Raw genomic sequence first — 27,528 nt, forward strand, 5'->3', positions numbered from 1 at the left:
GAACCTCGGCCCTCTGACTTTTAGGAACCCGTCGTAATATTTCAATTCTGCCTACCTGAAGGAACTCCGGAATTAAAAATTCACGGAAATAAATCATTGCTGATTGCTTTTTTATTTTCAGCCGGGACAATAAATCTATAAATAACATATCCGCTGCACCAGACAATTAGGTGAAGACCAACACTGGGGCTTCCCAGGTGGCTCAGTGGTAAAGAATCTGCCTGCCAACGCAGGAGACCCAGGTTAGATCCCTGGGCTGGGAAGATCCCCTGGAGAAGGGCATGGCAGCCCACTCCAGCATTCTTGCCTGGGAAATCCCATGGACAGAGGAGCCTGGTGGGCTACAGTCCAGGGGGGGTCACAAAAAGTCAGACATGACCAAGCACATGAGCAATGCAACCCGGCGGAAACCAAACGGCAGCAACGCCAGACTCCTCCAGACGCTTTGTTCCAGTTACTTCCCACCACCTCATGGGTTACGATTGCTGCCTTCCTCACCTAATTCCATACTTGCTGGACTGAAATGGGTTGATCTTTTTCTAATTTGAATCAGGGTAAATTACTTTCCTGTTTATCCACAATCAATGGAAAAGGCAAGTTTCACTCAAGTTTTAAGTTTAGTTCTTCCCAACTCCTGAATATGAGGCCTTTGGAGGGAAAAAAACTTTCCTTTTTCTGGGGGGGGGGGGGGGGAGGGGGTTCTTAAGGAGAATTCTGTAACACTCACTGATACTTCTTCAAAGCCCTCGCTCTCAAAAGAGAAGCACCCCAAATTAAATTCAAGAATCCGAATTACATTAAGAACACACCAGTATTGGGACTTCCCCTGGCAGTACAGTGGCTAAGACTGCCTTTCAATGCGGGGCACGCAGATGTCATCCCCGGTTGGACAACTAGGATCCCACATGCTGCAAGGCATGGTCAAAAAACCCAAACAACAAACAAACAGCAATGTCACAACCCGCTGTATAAACGGGCTTTATTTTCTATCTGTATATTCAGAACAGAGGCTCTGAATCCATTTTAGAATCTTATTCTTATGAAAATCGTGAAATACAAAGCAGAGGCTGGTTTCTAAAAAAAAAAAAAAAAAAAAACCAGAGAAGTTACGAGTGTCCAGGCTGTTGATTTTTCCCATTTCTGGCCGCACTCCAATTTGTCCCTTTTGTCACTCTCAGCCCCTCCCTGCACAGGGACTGAAGAAGGATTGCAGGGGGGCGGTGGGCGGGGGCGGGGGCGGTGGTGGTGCGCGGGGGAGATACAGCCTGGGTTTGTGGTCAAGGTCACAGGAAGAAGAGAGAATGAAAACTTTCTGGTTTGGTCACTTGGCTCAAAGCTGGTTTTGTTCTTGTCTTCGTTCTTGGCCAAGTTTTGCATATTTCGGGTTTTAGTTTCACAACCTTCCCTTTCTCACTGGTTTTACTACTGAGCAGAGAACACTCTCTAATGATGATCTTCAAACACCCCCAACAGGTAACCACAGCTGATTCATGTGCAACGCGAGACGCTCGGAGGGCGCGAGCTCTGTGAGTGGTGATGCAGTGTTCACCACCAGAAACACACCGAGTCATCCCGTGTCACAGGCCGGACGCCGCTCGCTACATAGACTGCGGATCAATCAGTGAAAGTGAAGTCGCTCAGTTGTGTCCGACTCTTTGCAGCCCCATGGACTGCAGCCCACCAGGCTCCTCTGTCCGTGGGATTTTCCAGGCAATAGTACTGCAGTGGGTTGCCATTTCCTTCTCCAGGGGATCTTCCCGACCCAGGGATCGAACCCAGGTCTCCTGCATTGTAGACAGACGCTTTACCGTCTGAGCCACTGGGTTCAAACCCTCAATCAGGAGGCGGCTTCAGAGAACACCCAGGGATCTCCCAGGTTCGGCAGCTGGAAGGGGAAATCAGGTCTCGGAAGAACACAAACAAAATGCCCATGAACAGCCGCTTTCCCTGCCACGAGCTATATTATCTGGAATGTTCTCTGACCCTGGTGTCTGATCCTTCCAGGAAGTCCAAGCCATCCTGAGAGCCCAGATGGAAATCCTGCAGCCCTGGGGCTCTGCTGAGCTCATGACCCTGCAGGGCCCGCCCCTGGGATGGTTCACTTCGAGGCAGTCTGGTTTCCACCTTTCTCTGTGGGCATAATGTAAATAACTTCAGCAAAAATATAAGAAGGAGCCACTGCCATGGGGCTGCTGGTCTCATCACTGGCTACTGGAAGCCCCTGGGGGCTGGGAGATTCGGGCCAGGGGAGCTGCTCAAGTGAAACTTGGAGCCAGTAAAAGGATGCCACATTTGTGCCCCTGGGCACCCAGCGCCCGGATTTTGAATTCGTGGATCTCTGAGCTGTGAACTAAGTGGGGGTCCAGGGAAAGGGTGGGTGGGCGCGTCAAGTTAGAAGCGGTGCCCACTGGCTCGGTGGGCTGCCCCAGCAGAAAAATCCTCCTGAGGCTTAAGACTCAAGGCAATATCTGTTCAGCCTCAACTGAAGAAGGGGAGTGGTGTGGGGGCGGGGGGTGTCACTTCCTCTGTGGTCCTGACTGGCTTGCCAGGTGAGGCCGATGGACAGCTCTCATCCAGATGACTCTGAGCTCCTCTAACACCCAGGCTGATGTTGGCAGAGGGATGTCAGAACCTTGAGCCCATACCGTGCTTGCATTAAATGCAGCAGCTGGACACAGCTGGCTGCCCCTCTGCCAGGCCATGGCTGAGACCCTCTCCCAGCAGAGAGGACCAGTGCAACCGTCTGCAAAACCTCTAGTCCAGAATGATCTCTGCCTCAATTTTTAGGTACACCCATGGGGCTGGGCTGGGTGGTACCAGACACACCAGGTGAGGAAGCAGGGCTCCCTGTCCTTGGGGAGAAGTCCCAGGGAGAGGCAGATACACGAAAATGCCAAAAAAGTGGGGTGAGGAACGTCCCTGGTGGTCCAGTGGCTAAGACTCCATGCTCCCAATGCAAGAGGCTCAGGTTTGATAACTGCTCAGGGAACTAGATCCCACAGGCCACAACTAAGCCCTGCTGCTGCTGCTAAGTCACTTCAGTTGTGTCCGACTCTGTGTGACCCCATAGACGGCAGCCACCAGGCTCCCCCGTCCCTGGGATTCTCCAGGCAAGAACACTGGAGTGGGTTGCCATTTCCTTCTCCAATCAACTAAGCCCTAGCACAGCCTAATAAATAAACAAACCAACACAGTGTGGTGATGCTGCTCTGGGGGCTGGCGACACGAGAAGTGGACAGCTCTGGGGCAGTCCCACTGCTGGAGGTCTGAACGGTGGAGGAAGGTGATCCCTGAGGAGAGAGGGCTGACTCTCATCCCTTATGGACAAGCTATGGGACTCTGCAGCCCTCCACACCTCGATTCCTCATCCATCAAAGAAGCCACCTCTCTGAGATTTCAACAACAGAATGAGGAAGAGTCAAGTCCAGGATGTGGTGGCCCTCAGTAACACTTCACTTATGCCTCAGGGTGACCCGAGGGGATTCCAGAAGCTTCCAGAAGAGACCAACTCTGTGCCTGGGCACGTCCATGGTCAGGGAGCGGTGACCGCCTCTGACTCCCTGGATGGTCTTTCCAGCTCCATGGAAAAGTCTGCGATGAACGGAACCCCAGCAAGAGCCTGAGATTGCTGAAAGTCCTGAGACCTAGGGCAGCATGAGGTTAACGCCGCGGTCTGAGGGACAGGACTGAGCACCCAAGGACGGCGACTCCACGGGGTGGCTTGTCACTTGCTGGCCAAGATTCACCTTTAAAGCATCTTTCGTTTGAAAAAGCCCACAAGAAATGGCTCCCACACAACCCATAACCCTGTCTACTCATGAGAAAACCAGCAGACAAACCACAACAGAGGGACAGCCCCACAAAAAACACACGACCGGACACCTCAGAACTGCCGTGGTCAGCAAAAGCAAGCCGAGTCTGAGACACCGTCACAGCCCAGAGGGGCGGTGAAGAAGCCACAAGGAGTAAATGTCACGTGGTGTCCGGATGGGGGCCCTGGGACAGAGGGACATCAGGTAACCGGCATGAGATGGACCTCAGAGAGTAACATGTCGACACCGGCTCGTTCATTGGAATAAACGTTCGACAGTAACGTAAGGCGTGTTAGGAACAGAGAAATGGTGGTGGTGGGGGGGGGTAAGTGGGAACTCTATGCCAATCCCCAACTTCCTAAAAGTGTTCCAGAAAACAACGAGCATTTAAAAAGGCGGGTTGGGGGGGGGGGGTGGGCAGAATCAGTCCTGTATGTGCCATTTCTCACCATGTCAACAACTGCCTCTCACCATCTCGGTAACTGTGTCTCAGCCACCAAAATGTGGTGCGTGCGTCCTAAGACATGGGGCGCACCTAGCCTGCCCAGGTCACCTTGGCCCTACCTGGGAAGCCAGCAGGCGCGGGGTCAGCCCCCAGGAGCCAGTGAGCTGCAGGCCCCTCAGTATCTGATGGGGGCCTGGTCAGGCCTCGCAGCGCCCACTCGCTCAGGACCCACATCTCAGCAACATCGGGCGACGCCAGTCACCCCCAACACCCGGGTGCGTCTCACCTCGGCCGGTGTGTCCAACAAAGCCACAGGAACCAAAGTGGGGGTGATGACTGCCCTCCACGGGGCAGCAACCCCAACGATGAGACTCCAGATGCTCAGGGGGCAAGGGTCCTGCCCCAGGGACCTTCCTGGTGTGTGGACAACAAGTCTTGTCCACCAATGTCCCCTGAGCCCCTGCTGGGCAGAGGGCACGCACCACAGAACGACTCTCCCAGTTCAGGCATCCGAACTTACATCTGCACTTTTTACCACCAAACTAAACATAATAATGTACAGAGCAAACAACAGAAATCAAAGGAAACGGTTAATCTGCACGTATAATCCTACCGTCCTGTTTCTCTCAAAGCAATAAGGTGCTTTACGGAGCAAAGAAAATGTTATGTATACTTTAAATGGGCTTCTCAAGTGGCTCAGATGGTAAAGAATCTGCCTGCCAGTGCAGGAGACTCGGGTTCGACCCCTGGGTCAGGAAGATTCCCTGGAGAAGGAAATGGCAACCCACTCCAGTATTCCTGCCTGCTGGGCTATGATCCAAAGGGTCTAAAAAGAGGCAGACAGGACTAAAGGAATGAACCACAACATTTTAAATAACTAAGGTTTAGTGATCAAAGAAAAAGAGAACTTTCCTCCTAAAAGAGAGTCTACAAGCCCCGACGGTGCATGGCGCACAGTGGAAAGGAAGATCAGAGTCACAGGCTCATCTCATGGGGGCACTGAGAACGCCCAGCCTCCTGGACCGAGGAGGGGGCGCTCCCAGGCTGCCAGGGTTCTGGCCCAGACAGCTGCCCTGGTTCCTCAGACTGGCTGGAGAAGTCCCCTGATGCCCACCCCCCACACAGAGGGCTTCCTGAGCCATCGCTCTCGGCCCCAAGGGAATCTGGGATGCTCAGGGTTTCGGGGAGGCATTCATTGCCTCACCAAGCCCTTCACAACCTGGAGGCCGGGCTCTCTTGGCCCCCAGCAGAGGCCCAGGGCCTGCCTGCCCCTGTGACCCCAGCTCCTCCTCAGCAAACACTCCAGGCCCATCTCTTTCCGCGTGAGGCTCGGGTTCCCTCTGGACTCCCAAGGCTTGACCTTGGACCATGCACTTCATCTCTGTTCCTTCAGCTCCTGATCAGCAAGATAAGCCCCCAAGGATGAAATGGAGCGACGCCCACAAAGAGCCTGGGCATTGCGGGTACCTACCACCCTCCCAGCAAACAGCTGCCAGGGCAGCCGCTTCCACTCAGCCGTGCCACGGCCAAGGCTCCCTGGTCCCCTGCCTTGTCACCGAGGGAAGGCCTCCTCCAGCAGCTCCAACGGTGGGGACCTTCGGCTGGCAACACCGGCCCCGCAGAGCAACAGCACCCCAGTTCTGGAAGGTTTTAAATTCCAGAATCAGGATAAGTCTAATCTACAGAACATCAACAATGAGTTTCTCCCAGCACATACTTGCTCAAAGTTTCCATGTAGGCAATTCTATTTTCCAGTATTAAATTCCTAAGCTACGACACGGTCACTTCTGTTTGTTTTGCTATTTAATCAGGAAATGGAGACTTTTGCTGACTAAACCTCCTTTTTAATGGAGGTTTTACACAGAATATTTTGTTTGCCTGCCCCTCTGACACTCGCCCCAAAATTGAAGAGAAACTGAAGATGTGTCATTATTTCCTCTGCGGCATCATTTCAAAAAGACAAAAGCAGAACGCTAACGCCTCTTAAGAAATGGCGTGCTGTAGAAAAGACAGAAAAAGTTACCGTTTCTAAATTAACTATGGAGAAATCTATCAGTATTGGTTCATTAATTGTAAAAATCACACTCACGTCAGGTGTTAATGATAGGGAAAACTGGGTACAGGGCATATGGGAATCTCTGTATTATCTTCTCAATTTTTCTGTAAAACTTAAAAAAATACATATAAACATAAAATTGATCGAAAAATATTAAATCAAAGAAAAAAAAGTTACCCATCCTTCACCCTGACGCTGCATTCCTGTAAAGAATAATTCCACACTGGCAGGGATTACCTGCTTTCTACCCTCCCGAGCATACATGCTCTGTGTGTTAAGGCACTGTTCCATCAGCATCCAGAAGATTCTATGGACAGAGCTGGGGATGGGGAGGAGGGGGTAGGCATGGTCAGGGTAGCAGCAGGCAGGCTGGCAGAAACCAGGTGACGGGGGAGGGGTGTTCACAAACCTCTGAGCTTGTTGAAGGCTAATAGTCCTTGGCATCGGACTAGAGGGGCCAACCAGGGATTTGGGGGAAAAACGAGGAAATACATGCAGAACGCCACCGACGGAGGAAGTGGAGAAGCCTGTTAACAAATGGGTCATTTATGTAGTAAGCGTGAGCCGGTGTGGGGCAGGAAATTAATCCAACATGCTGAAGACTCGCGTTTCAATTTCTGGAACAAGGCAGGGGGAACCCACCCACCCACTAAAAGTGAAGTCAGACCAGAAAGATGGCAGTAAAACTTACAAGACTCAAATTGAAACAGAGCTAATGGTGATGATAACCAGCCAAGGAGCCAGAGAAGGGGCCAGTCAAGCCAGGTTTTTAAGAGCCCTTCAGAGAAGCCAGGCTGACGGGAACGGCGAAATGAAAACCCTTAACAGATCAGACAATAAATCTCTGAAACCAGGGCGAGAGGTCCAGCATTTTCCCTTCAACAAGAAAACGATCAGCAGAAAGCGACTCCCCAGAAATGGACACCGTGCTGTCCACTGCTCTCCACAACAGATACCACACCTTCACAAAGATGTCCACCCGATGCTGCGACTTCAGAACGAGAGCAGGAAACGGAATCTGGCAACATCTACGGGGAGAAGGAGCCAAACAGTCGGCTGCGCACAGATGTAGAAGCTGGAGCACTTGGGAGAAGGAAGACGGGCGGTCAGGACGGGCGCCTCCCCTCCAAGCTGCGAGGGTGGCCGGGCCAGGCCGTGCCTACAACGCATGCCACCTCAGGGCCTGGGCACCGGCTTTTATAGCCAGATGCTGGACACCAGGATGGAACCCGGGCCCGGCGAGAAAAGGCCCCAGGAGAAAAGTTCAGGAAGCAAGATGCCAATTCCTGGGGCCTGTCACACACCAGCCTCTGCTCCCCATGGGAAGTGGGGATCCCCCCAACACCGTCCACCACCAGCGGCCGGGTGACCGTCTGGGACCCTCAGAGGGACATGCAAAGCAGACCTGGGGCGACAGGTCTCCCCACCTGGCTTGAAGGGCCTGAATGCTCAAATCAATAAAAAGCTGCTCTCAGAGATTTGGTGTATTCCCCTTGATAGGTGCTTCAGGACCAAATATTTTATAAGCAAGGCCCCCAGTCATGAACAGAATCGCTGTCTGCAGTTTTGGCAATCATTACCGAAGCCATTACTTAAAGTGGTGGATGCAATAAATAGAGTCAGGACAGAACAGCAAGCCGCTGAGATCCACCTCCGGAGCCCAAGAACACTGCGTCAGAAAAGGAACACGGCTCCGCTGGCTGCAAACGAGCCGGGTCTTCAGTCAAAGCCCACCTGAGAAATCACCCTGAAGACGCCATCCCATGGTTGCGCTTCTGGGGGCCACTGCAGTTGAGTTTTGATAATTGTTTTTTCCCTTAATCTCAAGTTGATGATATCCCCTTAGAAGCTCCAAAGCATCACATTTCTCCAATGGCTTCCACATTGCTTTCAAATTGGCACTTTTCCATAAAGTGAATGTATTGATGGGATTGGAAACGAATTTTTACACAGGCAACAATTTTCATGTGGCAAGCCAAATGTCTTGATTCCTACACTTGTGTGTGCGTGTGAAGTTGCTTTGTGCACATGTACGTGATTGCTTAGTGTTCAACTCCTTGCAACCCCATGGACTGTAGCCCGCCAGGCTGCTGTGTCCATGGGATTATCTAGGCAAGAATAGTAGGTTGCCATTTCCTTCTCTGGGGGTCTTCCCAACCCAAGGATCAAACCTAGGTCTCAAGTCTCCTGAGTTGCTTCAGTCGTGGCCAACTCTTTGCAACACTATGGACTGCGGCCCGCCAGGCTCCTTTGTCCATGGGATTCTCCAGGCACGAGTAATCCTAGAGCGGGTTGCCACGTCTTCCTTCAGGAGCCCTTCCAGAACAAGGAATGGAAGCCACATCTCTTAGGTCTCCTGCACTGGCAGGCGGGTTCATACCGCTAGTGCTATCTGGGAAGCCCTTGATTCCTACAGGGGTTACCTAACATTATGGCTACCAAAGGTTTTTTTTTCCTCCTAAACAAAAAGAAAGATGTTTTTTTAGAATACAGGTTCAGTACGACTTGCAATCTGCAACAGGCTTGCTGGCGTGGATACGAGTGACCCAAGAGAGAACACTCCCTCCAGCCAGGGCCAGGTGCTGGGCTGGGAGGCTGGGAAATGCCCTCTTACCCAGGCCACAGGACGGTCTGTTCTCGACCACAGGCCACACATGGAATCAGCTCCTGAGAGTTCTCAGGGACTTGCCCAAGTCCAGTCTCCAGCCCGAGTCTCCTGGACCCTGATCCTGAAACGTGTCCAACAACACAGGATGCTGAGTGTCACCTGGGCATCTTCAGGCTTCCCCAACCCTGTTCACATTTGGCCGGTGAATCCTGAATCCTATCCTGTGGGGGCCTGGCCTGCACATCATTGTACGTTTAGCCGCATTCCTGACTCTAAGTGTCCGTAGCACCCCACCCCCACAGAACCACCAAAAAAGTCTCCGGGCATCGAATCAGTACCAGCGGAGACAACACTGCCAGGCTTGAGAAATTCTGTCATGGAAGCGGGCCCAGACTTTCTCACCAGGGCACATGGCTGCGGTCAGAGGGCAACACGCAGTGTGCAAGTTCACCTGTGGCCTCTGTGGGGCCGACAAGGACCCTTCAAGGCTAAGTGGCACCACCCCCCTCCCCGGCCCTGTTCTGAGACCCTCCGGCTCTACAGGGCTCCCACGACCACCAGGCCCTCGGGGCGGGCGTGCTGATGACGCTGCAGCATGAGGGCACCCGGCTGGAATCAGGGGGTCACCTCCTCATTATCGCTATTTTTAGACTACAGAAAATTCTCACACATTCTCACCAGTGTGACCATCATTTGTCTCAGGAGGCATTCCATAAAAAGCCACACGTATATTTTCAATGCCGAGGGTCTAGAGATACCGTCTACTCTGCAGAACTTTTTGGCAAGACGATGGATCTTTCTTTCCCACAGAATTTCCTTTTAAAACAGCTTCAGGAATTTTCCTGGTGTTCCAGTGGTTAAGTCCACCTTGCAACACAAGGAACGCCGGTTAGATCCCCGGTCTGGGAAGATTCCGCATGGCACAGAGCTGCTAAGCCAGGGGGCCATAACTACTGAGCCCACTTTGCTTTAACCACTGAAGCCTGGGGACCTAGAGCCCGTGCTCCTCAGCAAGAGAAGCCACTGCGATGAGAAGCCCTCTCACTGCAACTGGAGACTAGCCCCCGCTCGCCGCAACTAGAGAAAGCCCGCTGTGCAGCAATAAAGACCCACGACACCCAAAAAATAAAGAAGTCTTAAAAAACTAAAACCACCTCAACACTGTTCATGGGACTTAGGGGCCAATGTACAAATCACCACCTTGGCCCAAGCTGAGGAAAGCAAAGTCTTGGACTGCTGATTCCCGGGGACATGTAGCATCACCTAAGCATCATGGGGGGGTTACCCTGTATCACTCGCTACCATGGTGACTGTGGGGAGGAGCTGCGGCCGGATTTTCAGGTGTGGTCTTGAGGACAGGCTGTCTGTTTGGGAGAATGAGCCTCCAATTCACAGTGGATTTGCCCCTTTCCACTCCTTACTCCCCTAAAAGGAAACTTGGAAGGTAACTGTTCTCCCCAAACTTCCCCTCCCAATACCTCCCTGAGAATCTTAATGAAAAAGTTCAGCAAGCAAGCAATCTAAAGCTACCTAAGAGTTCAGATGCTTCTCTCTCCCTGGAAATAAGTCACATTTCAGGCCTCGGTGTTCTCATCTGAAAAACAAAGAGGGTGACCCGGTGGCCTCCAAAAGGTTCCATCCAAGCCTTGCATGTTGTGACTTTAAGCCTGTGGGTCACTTTGCAATTCTGAATGAGAGGAATACAGCCAGAATCAGTAAAAGAACACACTTAAAGCACCCGCACACAGTTTCATGGGACAATGTTCTGTATAACTCAGATCCTGCTTAGGATAAATAATAGAGGGGAAACGTTCTTAGGCTGTAAGAGTCATGAGCCAAAGTCACTGCCAGCAAACACACCGATCATACAGCAGCAGTGTTTTCATTAGGAAAACCCTGAGTACAGGGAGGAAGACAATGGAACAGCCCAGGGAGAGGAGGGGGTCCATACGGCTGGCCACAGGGGTGACGTGGGGTCTTGTTGGCGAGTTCATGGCGAGCACTGCCTTTTGGGCACTGGTGTCAGGGTGGCCCAGGGGTGCATTCTGAAATACATAGCACTCGTTCATGCCAGTTCTCCCGTGGTTTCTTCTGTGCCTTGAAGCACACCTGTGCCTCCCCGTTGCCCTGGCCCTTTCTATATATTAACCGGCTTAACTCCCCCTCACCCAGGGGCAGTTCCTCCTCATGGGCTACAGGTTCACAGAGGCAGAGAAGGCTGACCAGGTGAGCTGCCTGAACCAGGGAGGCCTCCCACACCCGGGACAGCCCAAGGCTGTATAAAGCCCCAAATGCCCAGCAGCAGTAAGACGCATACAGTCACTGATATCTGTTCATACAATGGAGTATTACAGAGCAGCGGGTAAAACACACTCCTGTCTGTAGCAAACACAGGTGAATCTCACAGACGCAATGCAAAAACACCGTAAGTACAAAACAAAGCTAATGTAAGTTGGAAGACTAACTTTGGGGAGAGAGAGACGTGGCTTGGGGTGGGGTGGTCTTCGAAGAGACTCCTGAGGGACTTGCCCTAGGTGGGGGTTAAACAGTGTATTTGCCGTGTAACCTCATCAAGCTGTACTCTTCAGTTTGTCCACTCTTTGCATAGTCTGTCTTCATGAAAAATTTAAAGATGAATAAGCAGCTGAGTCCCTTCACTTACCCTAGGCTTTCTTTTCCTCCCCGCAATGAACAGCTGCCTTCTTTCTCAAGCTCCAAATTCCCACAACCCAGATGCCACGTCCCAACACCAGAGGGAGCACCCACTTCTGGGCCACGTCCCACTGCCCCAGTCCCAGGGGTGATCCTGAGCCAGTGTGTCGACTCAGCCATGTGGCTTCCACTCAGGGGACCGGAGTCCCGTGTTGTTCCCAGGAGGGTGGTACAGGCAGGACTCACGGGGTCCAGCCCCAACTCCACAGTTCCCTGGCGGGTGCCCTCACCACAACCATCCCACGCTGCTCAGCTCACACACCATGGGCAGCTTAACCTGGAGGAAGAAGAGTTAACCTCTCTTCCAGGTCTGGAAGCTTCCGCCCTGCCCACGATCGCCGTCAGGATGCTGCCCAAGTCCATCCTTCAGCTCTACAGTCCTCACCAACTTGGAGAGCTGAAGGATGGACTTGGGCAGCATCCTCTCAACACGGGGATCTGAGAGGCAAGAACCTCTCCGCGAAGCACCAGCTCATTTTTACGAGCCCTCCTGCCAACGATTGCACGTAAAAGGCACATTTAAGCACAAACGAGCCTCACAAAACCAAATGCCAGCCGGGTCAGCACGGCTTTGAGACAACAGAAGGAAGAGAAATTGAGTTGTAGCAGGGGTTAAGAATCTGACATCTCTGCTGGCCAGAGGCAGCTCATTTCTCAGGACTGTCTGCTCATTTCCAGATTTCTTCCCATGAGAGTTTGAACATCCAGAAAGGTTTCTTCCTTCCCAGACCCTCTTCTCATCCTTCCCCCTTTAAAGGATCACTTTTGCCAAGAATCATCTGTCTCGCTACTTCCTGCTGCTCCATTAATTACAATAACAAGAAATAACCCTGCAGTGATGTCATCCAAACTTTTACTTCCTGGAGTGAACCGACAGGTCAGCTCGGAGGCCAGCTGCATCACGCCTCCATTTTGCAAACAACAACATTATGGCTCTTGCCCTCCACGAAAGCTTCTATGTTTTCAGAGGCACTCACCCCCAAAGGTTTTACAAGTTAAATAAAAATCCAATGGGTGTCAGGCGCTGCTACCACCAAAACGTAGCTATTCTAAGGGACAACAAGCTATCGATTGTGCGAAGCTGTGAATGTAGGTTTACATACATAAAGAAAAGCCACATTTTCGAGACATGTGGAAGGAGAGGGAGGACTCAGTGTTTCTAGCATGAGCGGGGAAGAGGCGGAGTTCTTAGATTCTGGCGTCTGCAGGGACATGAAGGCACCTGTGGGTGACAGAGACACTCGTAGGGGAGGAAATGCTTCCTTGATGGATGTGATCAGAATGACAGGCAGCACTGGAGACCAGGAAGGAAGGATCAGCCTGCCGTGGACTCCAAGCTCCCTGACTGCAGAGAACAGACTGACTTGCCTCCTTCACAAGGACTGGCAGCTAACATTGACAGCTAGTGTTTAGGTTTTGTTTTTTTTTTTTTCGGTTGTGCTTGGGTCTTCGCTGCTGTGTGGGCTTTTCTCTAGTTGCAGTGTGTGGGCTTCTCCTTGTGGTGGCTTCTCTTGTTGCGGAGCACAGGCTCTGGGGCACCTGGGCTCCAGTAGCTGCAGCCAGAGGATGAGATGGTTGGATGGCATCACCGACCCGATGGACATGAGTTCATGATGGACAGGGAAGCCTGGCGTGCTGCAGTTCATGGGGTCACAAAGAGCCGGACATGACTGTACAACTGAACTTCACTGGGCTCTGGAGCACACAATCTTAGTTGCTCTGTGGCACGCAGGATCTTCCCAGATCATGGATGGAACCCGTATCTCCTGCACTGGCAGGTGGATTCTTGACCACCGAGCCACCAGAAGCCCTGACAGGTATTTCTAATTTTCTGAAGGGATCAAAGAATAAAGCTGTCGCCCAATGGCACATGGTGGAAAAGTTCCGTGCTTGGGATTTTTTATGAAAAGGGCTCTCTGGGGTGGCCAAGCAGGAGCCTCCCTGTAAGAAAGGGAACCCAGGTGAGCTGCAGAAATCACTCCTGAAATAGCTGTGTCCAAGGCAACTGCATTCCACAGGCTCAGGATCACTTTGAACACTGCATCAGCCGCAGGTCACCTCTGCAACATCCTGTCTAAACGGGGCCACCACCTGGAGTCTCTCCTGTGAATTCTGTGACTTCAATGTTTGGTTACCTTGGGTTACTGCTTCAAGGGCCAGGTCTGAATCCAGACATCCCTGGATGTAACGTCGGGGGAGGCAGTGGAGGAAACCTACTCTGACCTCATCGTCACATTGCTGTAAGAACCAAAACAGAGCCCTTCTTGTGGGAGGCCACTCCTGTGCGCTGAAATCAACAATCAAGACAACACCTAGGGCTCATTTCCTGCGGCAAGGACAGCGCTCTCTATCACAAGAGGAGGGTACTTTTTGTCCCTAGCGCACTGGAAGTAAGGTCTTGTTATCAAATATATAAATGATTTGCAGCTGAACCTGTTGTGGTCCACAAGGACACTCCAATACTAAGAATTAGACATTCTAGAGGCAGAGGATGAGATGGTGGGATGGCATCACCGACTCGATGGACATCAGTTTGAGCAAACTCCGGGGGATAGTGGAGGACAGAGTTTGGACTGCTGCAGTCCACGGGGGTCGCAAAGAGTCGGACATGACTTAGTAACTGAACAACAGTAACAAAATAGCCAATCCACGAGTCTTCGATTTCTACAGCTGTTTTAATCCAAAGTGCCTTGGACAGGTCTTCATAAGCTCCACCAGGATCAATTCCAAGTCTATGGGGAAAGTGTTAAGGAGACATGGGGGTACAGGCAGGCTGGACTGTAAAGGTGCAGCCTGGGCAGGAGGCAGGTGGGGGGAGTCCACTTTATAGGAGGCAATTCTGGAGCTGCAGCCAGTTCATGCAGGGGGACCCAGGAGCATTTTAAAAAATATACCGGGGAGCAGGCCCCACAACTCGCTTTGACCCATACCAGTGATACCGTTTCTTTTTCTTTTTTTTGTGTGTCATCCCGAGGCTTATGGGATCTCAGTTCCCTAACTAGGGATTAAATTCACACCCCCTGCAGTGGAAATGTGGAGTCTTACCACTATGCTTCCCTATATCTCAGACGGTAAAAAATCTGCCTGCAATGCAGGAGACCCAGGTTTGATCCCCAGGTCAGGAAGATCCCCTGGAGAAGGTAATGGCAATCCACTCCAGGATTCTTGCCTGGAGAATCCCATGGACAGAGGAGCCTGGTGGGCTACTCCATGGGTTGCACAGAGTCAGATACAACTCAGCAACTAAACCACTACCAACCACCACCACCAGACCACTGGGGATATCCCTATAATATTCTTTCTTGAATTCTGTCTTCCTACTGTGGATCATGGCCAGGGAACTTCTTCCAGGCCAACCAGAAAACCAGAGGAAGAGCACCCCAACCTCCATCTCTAGGTGGGTCAATTTTCCCCACCCTCCACCCGGAGTCCAGAAGCTGCGAGCGGGACTCCAGCTTGTCGAGGCCCCTGGTCCCTTGTAGGGGGAAGACTGGAGGAGCAGCACCTTCCACGGTGTCTGCTGACTCTGACATCTGCCGGCGTCCCCCACAGTGCCAGGCACCCCTCGGGGAGCCTTAATTGATCCAAACCAGCCTTCAGTCTCGTGGATGCCACACCCTCTGGGCTCTCCTCCCACAACAAACAGTGGAATGGTTTCAATAAGATATGAAGAAACAATGAGGAAAGACCGTTTTGAAACAGCCTATTATACACAGAAAATTAAAGCAAGCCCTGGCTCCAAACAGAAGGGTGGGCCACACAGTAGCATGCATTAATTATTAATTCTCCAGCAGTGTCCCAGTGTGAGCCAAGGTGCCCGTTCCCAGAGGGCAATGTTCTCACCGACAGAAGAAGACCGAAATACCTATAACCGGCGTTAATCTGAATAGAATCAGCTCCAAAATAAGGAGGGGCAACTATTTCAATGGTGAGTTTATTTACAGGGCCTCCAATGAAGCCAGGGAGACTGAATTTAGAAACCACAGGCTTTCTCCTGTGACAAAACCCACTTTCAGTATTAAGCGCTCTGTGGAGAAGTACTGACTTACATTCTTTCCCTTTGATTTTGAATATTTTAGGCAGAAGTTTAAAATCCCAGTAACTGTGCTAAAAGGTTTCAATGGTGTACCTGAGCATCTGAGTGATCCTGTCAAATAAAATGTTCTTCCGAGTTAACTGTGCTGTATATTTATGCATTTAATATCACGGCTTACTGCAAAGCGCACAAATCATTTTAACCGAGTGTAAATTTAACTACCATGAAGGCATTTTATCCTCTGCTTAACTTCTCTGAGGGGCCCATATTTTTTGGAGCAGATAAATCAAGCTTCCATATAACTCTACTTAAGGGAACAGCAGTCAAAACCTCTAAAGAGAAATACACCCGTCATGGCTCCTTGGCTTCGGGGGTAAACACACACACAAGTCTACACCCTCAATCAAGCCGCCCACCTCTGGCACCTGCCTCCTTTTCTTACCAAGGACCAGCGCCAGCAGCACAGCTGGGTCCGGGCAGCTGTGGGGAAGCGACAGGCTGGCTTGTCAGGGCACAGCCTCCTCCTCGCCTCTGGTCACTCACTGCCCCCTGACCATTCTGGAAGGACAGGGTTTGACCACTGCTGGCTGGTGAATACCCCTAACATCACGGGGCTGCCATCTGTGCCATATTGACTGTCGTCATTAGAAACATGATATCCTAGGGATCCTTTCTCAAATCAACTCCAAGCCCCAACACCACAAAGGTCTCCAGATGCACGCAAGAAATAAACCAGCGGTCCAAAAAAAGAAATCCATGCCTATGGCAGCTGAAGTCGTAAATTATTTACCGAATGGAGGGAACCCTAGCCATGGTCCATCTGGGAGGGCCAGACTTGGGTCTCAAGCTGGACCCCAAAGGTCGACACTGAGAGACTCTGCCGGCCCCAGGGAAGCCCGAGGCAGTAGCTTCTGAACTCATGGGCACAGAAGCACACTTCTATGTTCCGAGTGTGCAATCACACACATGTCCTACTCACAAACTAGAAATACTCAATGCTGCCTCCCTAGCCCCACCCAGTTCACACCCACACATGGTGTGTAGGAGAAAGACACACAAAATCATGTGTAGGATGACATGGGGGAGAAAAGGAGGTTGAGTCAGAAAGAATGGAAATGCTCCAAGAAACAGAGGCATTTCAAAAATACGAGATAATACTGTAGCCAGCTGGACACCCACTGGCCAAATCTGAAGAGATTTGAACATCACAATGAATGACGATCATAATCCATTAGGTGAAATAAGAACCGGAGGCTTTACACATATACAAATAAAGCACGTTATCTTATTATATGTAAGGGAAAGGGGGAAGCTTCTTTAAAAAAAAAAAAATGTAGAACATAAATAAGCATATGTCGAAGAAAGGATGGAGTTTGAAAATTATAACTTGGCAACCATCATAATAATTGATTTGGGTGAGAATCATCAATGGACATTGAGATCAGTGACTGAGAAAGTGTGAAGGTAAACAGCGTATCTCCATAGTCGCAAAATATCTCCCCACAACATGCTTATTAATCACAAAGGGAAAGAGCATAGCTTTACAGTGGGAAAACCAGAAACGGCACTGAAACGCAGTGTTTGAAGTTAACCTCACCAGGGATGAGATAAACTGACGTCACGTGCCTCCTGCGAGGATGCACGCAGAAACACATCACATCTCCAGTAGTCCTGTCCAAAGTACATGAGCTGACTTTAATAAGGAGAAAACCTGAGACAGACCAGATGGAGGACATACACCATGACTGGTCTGCTCTTGTTTAAGAAAAAAAAAGAAAAAAATCAATGTTATGGACCAAAGGCAGATTAGGGATTGCTGAGGGATTAAAGATGACCAAGGGGACTTTCACTTTTTTCTTTCACTTTCTTTCAAGGAGACACGCCAACTAAAGTTTCCTGAGCCATAAAGAACATTGTTGTGGCAATTGGCAAAATCTACATACATCGTCTAAAGACTAGATAATATATATCATCAGTGTTAATTTACTGATTTTGATACTTGGTGTTGTAAAAGAACGTGCTGGGACTTAGGAAAAACTTTTTTTTTCCCCTTAAACACATCTGAGTTAGGTATTTAGAATCTCGGAGAGTTCAAGAAAAATAATGCTTCTGTGTTTGTGTGTATGAAAGAACTGAGCAAATATGGTAAAATATCACTTGAGGGTGTCTAAGTAATTAGAAATTCTTTGTCTCATTCTTGCAACTAGTCTGTAAGCCTGAAATTATATCGACTATAAAACTGAAGGAAAAAAAAAAACAAATGGGCATAAATATCCCCAGAAGTTGTGATGAAGTTTAAGGATTATCTGATATTTCAGCGTTTCCCTGACGGCTCAGCGGTAAACAATCTGCCTGCCAGTGCAGGAGACAAAGGTTGGATCCCTGGGCCGGCAAGATCCCACATGCTACCATGCAGGTAAGCCCCTACACCACAACTACTGAGCCTGTGCTCTAGAACCTGGGAAGTGCATTTACTGAGCCTACACGCCGCAACTACTGAGGCCCACACGCCCTGGAGATGAGTCACAACGAGGAGGCACTGCAGCTAAGAAGCCCGAGCACCACACAAGAGAGTAAGCCCCAGCCCACAGCAACTACAGAAAGGCCCGCACAGCAACGAAGACCTAGTACACCAAAAATAAATAAATCATGGGGAAAAAAGGGAAAAAAAGTTGATTGGCATTCCAACACAGAACCCAAATCACTGCAATGTGATTTTGTTACTCCTGAAGGTAAAACGATCAAAACAACAACAAAGCACGATTCACACGTCAGGAGCTCTGGGTGACAGACAGAGGGACCAAGGAGGACCCTAGGGTCCCGTTCTCCCTCTGCCCCACGCTGGGTAAAGCGGGGGCTGAGACAAGGGCAGGTGAGGCCTCCCCACTCTGCCATCGCAGTCTGGGGTTCACTGGCCTCAAACAAACCGCAGAGCTCTAGAAAGGCAGGAGAGACCAAGCAGAGAGAGGGCTTTCTGACCCTTCCCTGCCTGTCTTCTATCTGCGCTGGGGCGGCTCCGAGAAACGGGCCAGCGAGTATGGAACCGGAAACACCTCAACCCCAGGCCTGCACGGCCCCTCAGGCGGTCTCTGGACCCACAACCACTTCTGGTCTCTGGCTTCAGCCCGAGGCCCCTGGCATGAGAAGGATCAAGAGTTCACACACCCTTCCCTGTTCCCAAACTCCACCGGACAGGGATGACTTAGGCAGCAGCCCAGTGGCAAGGCTGAGGCCCACGGCAGGACGTGGGGTCTTCACTTATCCTTTCTGGTGGCCCAGGGGCCAGGCCTGCCTGGGGTCCCCACCAGAGCCGGGTGGGCTGACCGTGGTAGCCGTTCATGGGCCCCGGGGCAGCCTGACCGCTCAGTCTCTCTGGAGAAAGCAGAAGACTGTCAGGAGCTTCCACAAAAAATTTTTTTTCTGTAACTCCTCTTGACTTTTTCCATCAATCAATCCTTATAAAAACTGCATATCCCTCTTGCCTCAGGTAGTGCTTTTAGCTAACTCTCCCTCTCACCTTCGGTGCCATCGCCGCGGCCGGCGCAAATGGCCACGCTTGCGTTCCTCTGGCCAGCCGGCTTCGGCGCTACCGTCCACTCTTCACATTCTTGCTGCTAGAAAATTCAGTTCTGGAAGCACTTTCTCCAGGAGAGGGCTTCCAGGAGCCCAGAACACAGGATTGATGTGTTCCTGCCTCTGAACCACAGGGAGCGGGGCCTGCCTGGGACCCAGGGGCAGAGACCATTTCCCCGGGTGGCTGTCCCCACCACCCTCTGAGGATGTGACCTAGGAGGACAAGGACAGGGGTCAGCTAAAGCCAGCGCCAACGAAGTCAGACCCCAAAGACGTGGCTGGGTGTGAGACCGCCGGGGCTGGCTAGCACACAGTCCCAACAGAGTTCCCCAAACAGGAGTGAACACAGCCCGGTCACCTGGGAAAAGCTCTTGATTTGACTCTGGCTCAAAACGGATCTCTAGATACATGACAGGACAGAGACCTATCCCAGGCACAACCTCTCCCATCACAGAGACCTATCCCCGAATCACCAGACACCTGTGGTACCACCTCACATGAGCCCCCGCCCTCAAAAGACAAACTGATGGGAGATTCAGCTTCCTCAGGTGCAGAAGGTGAGGAAGATGGCCGTGGCCAAGCCCTCCAAGTTCACAGTCCAAACTGGTACTGAGCAAGGAGCCAGGATGCCCGGGCAGCTCCTTCGCAGCGGGGATCCAGGTGGCCTGTGACTCTGCCCTGGCCCACAGCACAGGGGGCCACGGCAGGGGAGGCCAGCCCAGGGTCCTTCTAGGAGGAGCCCAGGGCAGCCTGGCCTGCGGGTGCGTTCCTGTAGCCCTACTTGCCCCACACCCTGCCCCTCCCTGCCCCTCCAGATAGGGAGGGCACCACCGGGAGGAATACCCTCCCCAGCCTCTTGTCTTGGCAGCCCTCGCTGGTGGCCCCAGTCTGGCAGGATTTCTCAGGCCACTGGGATTCTCAGAAGCACCCACAAGCCTCTCTCCTTCCATCCTGGCTTCCTTGGCAGAGAGGGTGGGCCTTCTGATCACAGGGCAGGTCAGGACCGCCCCACCCAGGAAGCAAGGCCACCCGCCTCCCGCTCCCTGTTCCCTTCAGCCTGGCCTTGCTGACCATCAGGGCCTCCTTTCCGCCCAGGCTCCTCGTGATCCCGAAACACTGCCCCACTGCTGCCCCCAAACACGCCAGCTTCTCCACCTGACACTGGGTGCTTGACACATGAGCCCAGAAGGCACTGCCTCTGACACCCAATCTGCAAATCTCCACTAAAGTGCACTTGCCCTTGAACATGCCCTAGGCTCCGTGCAAACAGCCCTCTCCTCAGCAACAGCTCTGGGGCAAAACCCCAAGGCGACCCCACCTGGAGCTGCCCTGGCAACCCGGGGCTCCTGGCCACCAGGACAGAAGTCACCCTCCACCCACCGCGCCCACCCATCGCCTGAGCCGGGACCCCAAGACGTCCAGAGGAAACAGGAGGCAGGGTGCAAACGGCTTCCCAGCTCCAGGATAAAGTTTCATTTTAGTGGCTAAGAAGAAAAGTGGAGAAAAGGCGCCAAGATTTTTACTAGCAGCATAATTATATCAGAGAAAACCCCCTTGTCTAAGATTCCTACAGGCAGGCCCTGACAGCGATTTAAGCAGCTGAGAAGAGAAGGTGAAGACAAGTCCTTACAGCAGGATCTCGGCTCTTTCTGACACGCCCGTCTGATGCTTTTTATTGACAATGAAAGCAAACTCTGAGGACATATGACGGGATCGCTACCCCGTCTGCACTGGCAGTTTCAGAAAGTGTTCAAGTGGGGGATTCTGCTGTTAAAGACGTGTGTGTGTGTGTGTGTGTGTGTGTGTGCGCGTGTGTGTGTGTGTGTGACTCCACTGTGTCTGACTCTGCAACCACATGGACTGTAGCCCCCCAGGCTCCCCTGTCCATGGAATTCTCCAGGCAAGAGCACTGGAGTGGGTTGCCATTCCCTTCTTCAGGGGATCTTCCCGACCCACAGATCAATCTTGGGTCTTTTGCATTCCAGGAGGATTCTTTACCATCTGAGCCACCAGGGAAGCCCAAGAATCCCATGGACCAGAAACAACTCCATCTCAGACTCCAGGCAGAGCTGTGAGCTTTACATTTGAGATTAGGGCAAACAAACAAACAAAAAACCCTCAAAAGTTATTCTGGGACCATGCTACCTACCATCCAGCAGGAAACTTCAGGGAAATCTACTCCAATTGATTTCAAACTCACCACCTCCAAGTTAACTCAGACATTCTTGGCTAAAGTATGAGTAATCTAGATAGATGGACCACAATCTTATAGGCCCACTTAAATGGTCTCCATCTATTCTGGCCTCTTTCAAAACCATTTTCCACCGAGGGGTCTCAGTTTTTTTGGCTTAAGGGGGTAGTGCTTTTTTCAAAACTTAAATCTGACCATATCACACAGTCCTTGAAACCACAGCTCCCACTGCCTTGATGATCAAGAGCGGGACTCTGATGGCCAGGCCTCCCACTGCCATGCCCTCTTGTGCAGCCCCAGCCACACTGGCTGTTGTCCTGCATGCCCTGTGCAGAGGCCCTCGCCCAGACCTCCACCACCCCAACCTCAGCTCCGTCCTGGGAGGCCTCCTGACGAAGTGGCTACTCTGTCCAAGTCAGACTGTATTCCCAGTCCAACACCTACACACCTCGCAGGAGGACCATCAGCAGGGGCTTATCATCCCCCAGAACACAAGCTCCGTGACAGCTTGTCAGCGGTACACACAAATCCTGGGACAGCCTTTGGCACGTACATGCACACAATGTTTTAAGTGTGAACTGACACACACGATTTTTGAACGGATGTGTGGTTGAGCACAGGCTGACCAGCCTCCACCTCCATCCTGGAAAGAGGGGTTTGGGCCCCTTTCTTGCTGTGGACAGAAGCATCTGTGAGGGTCAGTTGGTCAAAGGAAACCAAGCCCTGGGGATGGACCATCCATTCATTCACACCAGAGCACATCCTGCCGGCCCCCAGAGGGTGAGGTCTGTCTGCTAAAGGGGCCCAGCCTCCCAGCTCTGCAAAGCTACTGACCCATCACCCGACACCTTGCATCTCTCTTTGTATCTATTTTCTCTTGGAGGTTTTCTGTTGGCCGACAAGCAAGAACCTCCCCCCTCCCCCCACCGTCTAGCAGGGCGTGGGCTTCTCCCATGTGTTGACTCTAGGATATCTTTGGGAGGCAGACTCTCCTGACATGCAGGGACCCTGCAGGCTTGAACAGGTGGCCTGTCAGGCAGTCCACCAGACACGGGGCTCTGACTCGTGACTGGACAATGTGTTAATCTTAAGAATTCCTTAGGTTTAGGGACTTCCCTGGTGGCCCAGTGGTTAGAACTCTGCCAAGGGCCCTGGGTTCAATCCCTGGTTGGGGAACTAAGGATCTGAAAGTGAAGTGAAGTAACTCAGTCATGTCCAACTCTTTGCAACCCCATGGGCTGTAGCCAGCCAGGCTCCTCTGTCCATGGGATTCTCCAGGCAAGAATACTGGAGTGGGTTGCCATTTCCTTCTCCAGGGGATCTTCCTAATCCAGGGATTGAACAGAGGTCTCCCAAGTTACAGGCAGATCCCTTAACATCTGAGCCACCAGGGAATGATCTGAAGGGCGAGGCCAAAAAAGAAACATTCCTTGGGTGTAAAAGAACTCGATTTCCCGCCTCCCCACCCAGCTCTGCCCTCTGGGGCTGGTGGCCTCCTCCCTTCACGAGGTAACACTCCTGCTCCAGAGCCCAGTCCCTAGGCTCAGCTTGCTTCTGTGAGCTCTGCAGGGGTGGAGGTGCGGCCGCACCCAGGCCTGGAATCTGACCCCAGCACCCCAGGCTGCGGGCCGCCGGGGACACACCCCGCGGTCTCCTTCTGCCCCCAAACCCCCCCCCCCCCACGCCTCCTTCTGCCTGCTGGGTCTAAAGGTCACACGCATTCCTGGGACAGACGTCACGGGCACCTCCCAGGGGTCACATACGTACCACAGGATCCCTCATGCTGCTCCCGGAATGGGGCAGCAGGCAGTGAGTAACGAAGAAACCGAGGTCAACGGAGCAGGCAGTTGGCAAGGGGCACGGGTTTCCTTGTTACGGGGAAGGAACTGGGCTGGGGGAGGGGACAACACAGGGATACCAGGGTTGGTCATGAGCCACCACCCAAAGGGAAGAGTTATAAACCATTCCCTCTCCACCAATTGCAAGCATCCACGCTGCCCTCTAGTAACCTTCCATGCCCTTTAAGGTTCTACTTGGATAGTGTTTGATAGGCTTCCCAGGTGGCTCGGCAGTAAAGAATCCGCCTGCCAATGCAGGAGACCTGGGTTCGATCCCTGGGGTCAGGAAGATGCCCTGGAGAAGGAAATGGCAGCCCACTCCAGCATTCTTGCCTGGAGAATCCCATGGACAGAGGAGCCTGGCGGGCTACAGTCCATGGGGTTGCAAAGAGACACGACTGAGCACACATTCATTCAAGACACTCATCTGATAGCGTCTGTCACTCAGTCATGGCCAGAGAGCCCAGGCAGGGCTGGAGCGCCAGCACCATCCATCAGTGGACACAGTGGAAAAGCCCACACCCCTGACGACCTCTGCATTTCCTCTGGCGCCATTATCTTCTGGACTGTGCGGTATGACTCAAAGGCATATGAGGATGTCTCTTTCCTGGGAATTACTTACTGTTTCCAATTGTTGGAAAACAACAGTTCTACCTAAGGTGTGTAAGAGTGCTGATTTTCCTTAAAATACATGCCAGGGGCTGTATCCATTGCAGGGGACACAGGTCGATCCCTGCTATGGGAAATTAAGTGCACATAAGCTGCGTGGTATAAAATGAAAGTGAAGTTGCTCAGTCGTGTCCGGACTCTTTGTGACGCCATAGACCATAGCCTACCACGCTCCTCTGTCCATGGGATTTTCCAGGCAAGAGTACTGGAGTGGGTTTCAATTTCCTTCTCCAGAGGATCTTCCTGACCCAGGGATCGAACCTGGGTCTCCTGCATTGTAGGCAGACGCTTTACTGTCTGAGCCACCAGGCAAGCTGTGTGGTATGCTCCCCACTAAAATTAAAATACACACCAAAAGGAGCAGCACGTCACATCACATTGCCCATAATTCTGCTTCTCACCATTGTGCAAATCTACCTTAAAGAAACACCCCAAATAAGGAGATCCAATTGGAAGGGAGATAAATATCAAGTCTCAGCTCTGCACAGCCCTCATGATTCAATGATGAATTCTACCGAGCAAATCAATCAAAACAAGATAAAATATCAAACGGGACCATTTAAATTTTGTAGCCTATCAGATGTGCCTTTCACTCTAGCCAGGACTCATCAATTTGGTTTCTAAGATGTAAAATTAGTATCGGAGACCCAAAGGCCAGATTCTAATTTCTTCCCCAAAACATGAGATAGAATATGATAAAGTGTTCCCACGAAGCATTTGTCTCATGTACGTCCCCCAAAGAAGCTGAGCCCTGCACAGGATACTCCTGAGCCTGATAACATGATGTAAAACATTCTCTTTTTAACTTTCAGATATTTGCTCTTGGCAACAGATTTTACACGAGAATAGAAATTGTTTTCCTTTCCAACACTCTTGTGACAAAGCAAACACCACTAAAGAGATTTCTGACATAGGAGCATGTTGATGCAAAGAACAATTTAAATTGGGGCAACAAAATTGCCTGATGGAATCAGTGAAATTCTTCTTCAAAAAGCTGAGCACAGAGGTGAACTAGAGAAGAAACAGCCTGAGCAGGGAAAGCCTGACTCCAGGTGGACGAGTCAACCTGGGGTTACTGAATGACAGTTTTAATTTTGTCCAGTGAAAGCCCATCACCCAGCACACAGGTCTTAGGACCTGTCCCATCCTGGACTGGCTTAATTGGTAGGATTCCCACCTTGGCCTCTGCTGGTTCTGTTTTCACAAACCCCCGCCCCATCACCCCCATAAGTCAGCACTCATTTTTTGTCCCTGGAAACACTTTTCCGGCCGGCTCCACCCCTGAATTTCTCCTGGTTCCAGGAGGCAGCTCCAATGCCACAGGCCTCGAAGACCATGACCCAAACATGCCTGCTCCAGACACGTAACGTCTGCTTGTGGCGGGGAGGGGAAGGAACAGGAGTAACCCAAAAGGGATTTTCCTTTAAGCACAGAATCTGTGAAAGGCTCTGAGGAGAAGGGTAGAGTTTGGCTGCTGTATTAGGGCCGTTAAGTGCAAAGGACGCGTATTATGAACTGAGTTCTGTGCTTTAAGTGTTATGCGTGTGTGATTACAAATATGGGGAGAATGAGAACTAACACGGGTTGTTGAAAACACTGGGAAACAACACTGTAGATCAACCATACACCAATAAAAATCAAAACAAACCACCACTGGGAAGATGAGAGTGGCACCAGCAAAGACAACAGAGCGGCACTGTGACCGAGCTCTCGCAGTCAGGGCAGTTCACCCGGCGGACAAACACAGACTCAACTGGTACTTCGAGTCCTACTGGACAGGCACGACTGCCCCTGCTTTTAAGGAGGAAACTGAGGCACAAGAGAGCACGAACTTATTTCCCCAAAGTCACACAGCGACCAAAGGGCAGCTGGACCCCAGCGCACAACGGCTCGGCCAAGAAAGACAAAAACAGCAGGGGTGGGTGTTGGTGCGAAAACCTAAAGACAAAGCAAGTGCACAGGCCCACTGACAGAGAGAGTTCTGCGTCCACTCACAGGACCAACACCATCGCAGGGAAATACGGGGATGGCTGGGTTCTTTTGGATGAGTCAACAGAAACCCTTGTGTTTATACACCCTTTATACATAATTTCAGGAACAGCACGGAGGAAAAAACCCTGATGCTTTATCTTGAGTTGGAATGATTGGTTTTGTTTTTATAAATCTTGTAGTGCATTTCGTCCCTCTTCATTAAGCATATGACCCTTTTGGGAACATCAAGATGACCGGCAAATTTCTTCCCTATTTAAAAAAACAACACAAAAGACAACATATATTCATTAGAGAACACTGACTGGAATGAGAAGAGAGTGGGGGGAAAAAAAACACACCCAACTTCTACCAGCTAAAGATAAGCACTATAAAATATTCATCATCAGATTTCCCCCACGAGTATTTCTCTGGGTTTATTCATAAATGTACATTCAATACTGGATCTTCCCACTTCAAGACAAGCCTTCTACTTATGTTATTTCAAACTGTGAAAGCATTTTAAAACGAACGAGCTATTTTCCCAGTGTCGGGTGCTTGAGGCATCTGTCTTTTTGCCATCAAATAACACCATCTTAGTGTATGAAAGCTTTCCTGGCAATGGGTGGGGAAGGGAGAATTAGGAGGTCAAAGGGCACACATGGCCATTTTTGGAGGCGATACCGGTTTCCACGTCTGAAGAGTCTGACTCATCACCTCGTACTCACAATCTCTGAGAGCGTCTTACTAACCTTCCTTCCTCCAGGGACACAGCCCGCCTTCCGCAGAGGCACCGGGGTAGCCGCCACTCCTGGAGCTTAAGGGCAGCCCACGGCCCAGCTGGGGCCGCAGGGCGGGGCATGACCGGTGCCCAGAGCTGGGCGGCACTGCATGGACCCGGCAGCCGGGGACTCCGGGGCCCGAGCTGCCTGGGCTCTGTCCTGCCGTGGTGTCCCGGCTCCTGCCTTTTCCTGGAAAAACCTGCAAGTCAGAGCCATCAACACCTGGCCTGCTTTCTCAGTAAGCATCTAACACTCCTAAGCTAAGCTAAGTCACTTCAGTCGTGTCCGACTTGGTGCACCCCATAGACGGCAGCCCACTAGGCTCCCCCGTCCCTGGGATTCTCCAGGCAAGAACACTGGAGTGGGTTGCCATTTCCTTCTTCAATGCAAGAAAGTGAAAAGTGAAAGTGAAGTCAATCAGTTGTGTCCGACTCCTAGCGACCCCATGGACTGCAGCCTACCAGGCTCCTCCGTCCATGGGATTTTCCAGGCAAGAGTACTGGAGTGGGGTGCCATTGCCTTCTCCATCTAACACTCCTAGTACTGGGTTAAAAAAACACCCTCCAGGAACAAGGGCTTCCCTGAGAGCTCAGCTGGTAAAGAATCCGCCTGCAATGCAGGAGACTCAGTTCGATTCCTGGGTTGGGAAGATCCCCTGGAGAAGCGATAGGCTACCCCACTCCAGTGTTCATGGACTTCCCTGGAGGCTCAGCTGGTAAAGAACCTGTCTGCAATGCGGGAGACCTGGGTTCAATCCCTGGGCTGGGAAGATCCCCTGGCGGAGGGCATGGCAACCCTCTCCAGGAACACAGCTTCACTGTGTCCTGTGACCTGGAGC

The 27,528-nt window shown here is 51.5% G+C and overlaps 1 protein-coding gene across 23 annotated transcripts in view; it reads right to left on the minus strand.

Moving 5' to 3' along the window:
• CTBP2 (C-terminal binding protein 2) overlaps positions 1 to 27,528 on the minus strand; it is a 168,690-nt gene that overhangs the window by 70,707 nt on the left and 70,455 nt on the right. For 10 of the 23 annotated variants that reach the window (XM_055560894.1, XM_055560904.1, XM_055560902.1 and 7 more), the window contains exon 3: positions 23,201 to 23,324. The exons of 12 other annotated variants lie outside the window; for them this stretch is intronic. The gene's annotated coding sequence lies outside the window, so the exon portion shown is untranslated. Of the gene's footprint in view, positions 1 to 16,111; positions 20,578 to 23,200; positions 23,325 to 27,528 lie in introns of those variants that run through there. One more of the 23 variants, XM_055560895.1, reaches the window with a different exon arrangement.

The sequence above is a fragment of the Bubalus kerabau genome, chromosome 22 (genome assembly GCF_029407905.1).
Source record: "Bubalus kerabau isolate K-KA32 ecotype Philippines breed swamp buffalo chromosome 22, PCC_UOA_SB_1v2, whole genome shotgun sequence".
NCBI lineage: Eukaryota > Metazoa > Chordata > Mammalia > Artiodactyla > Bovidae > Bubalus > Bubalus kerabau.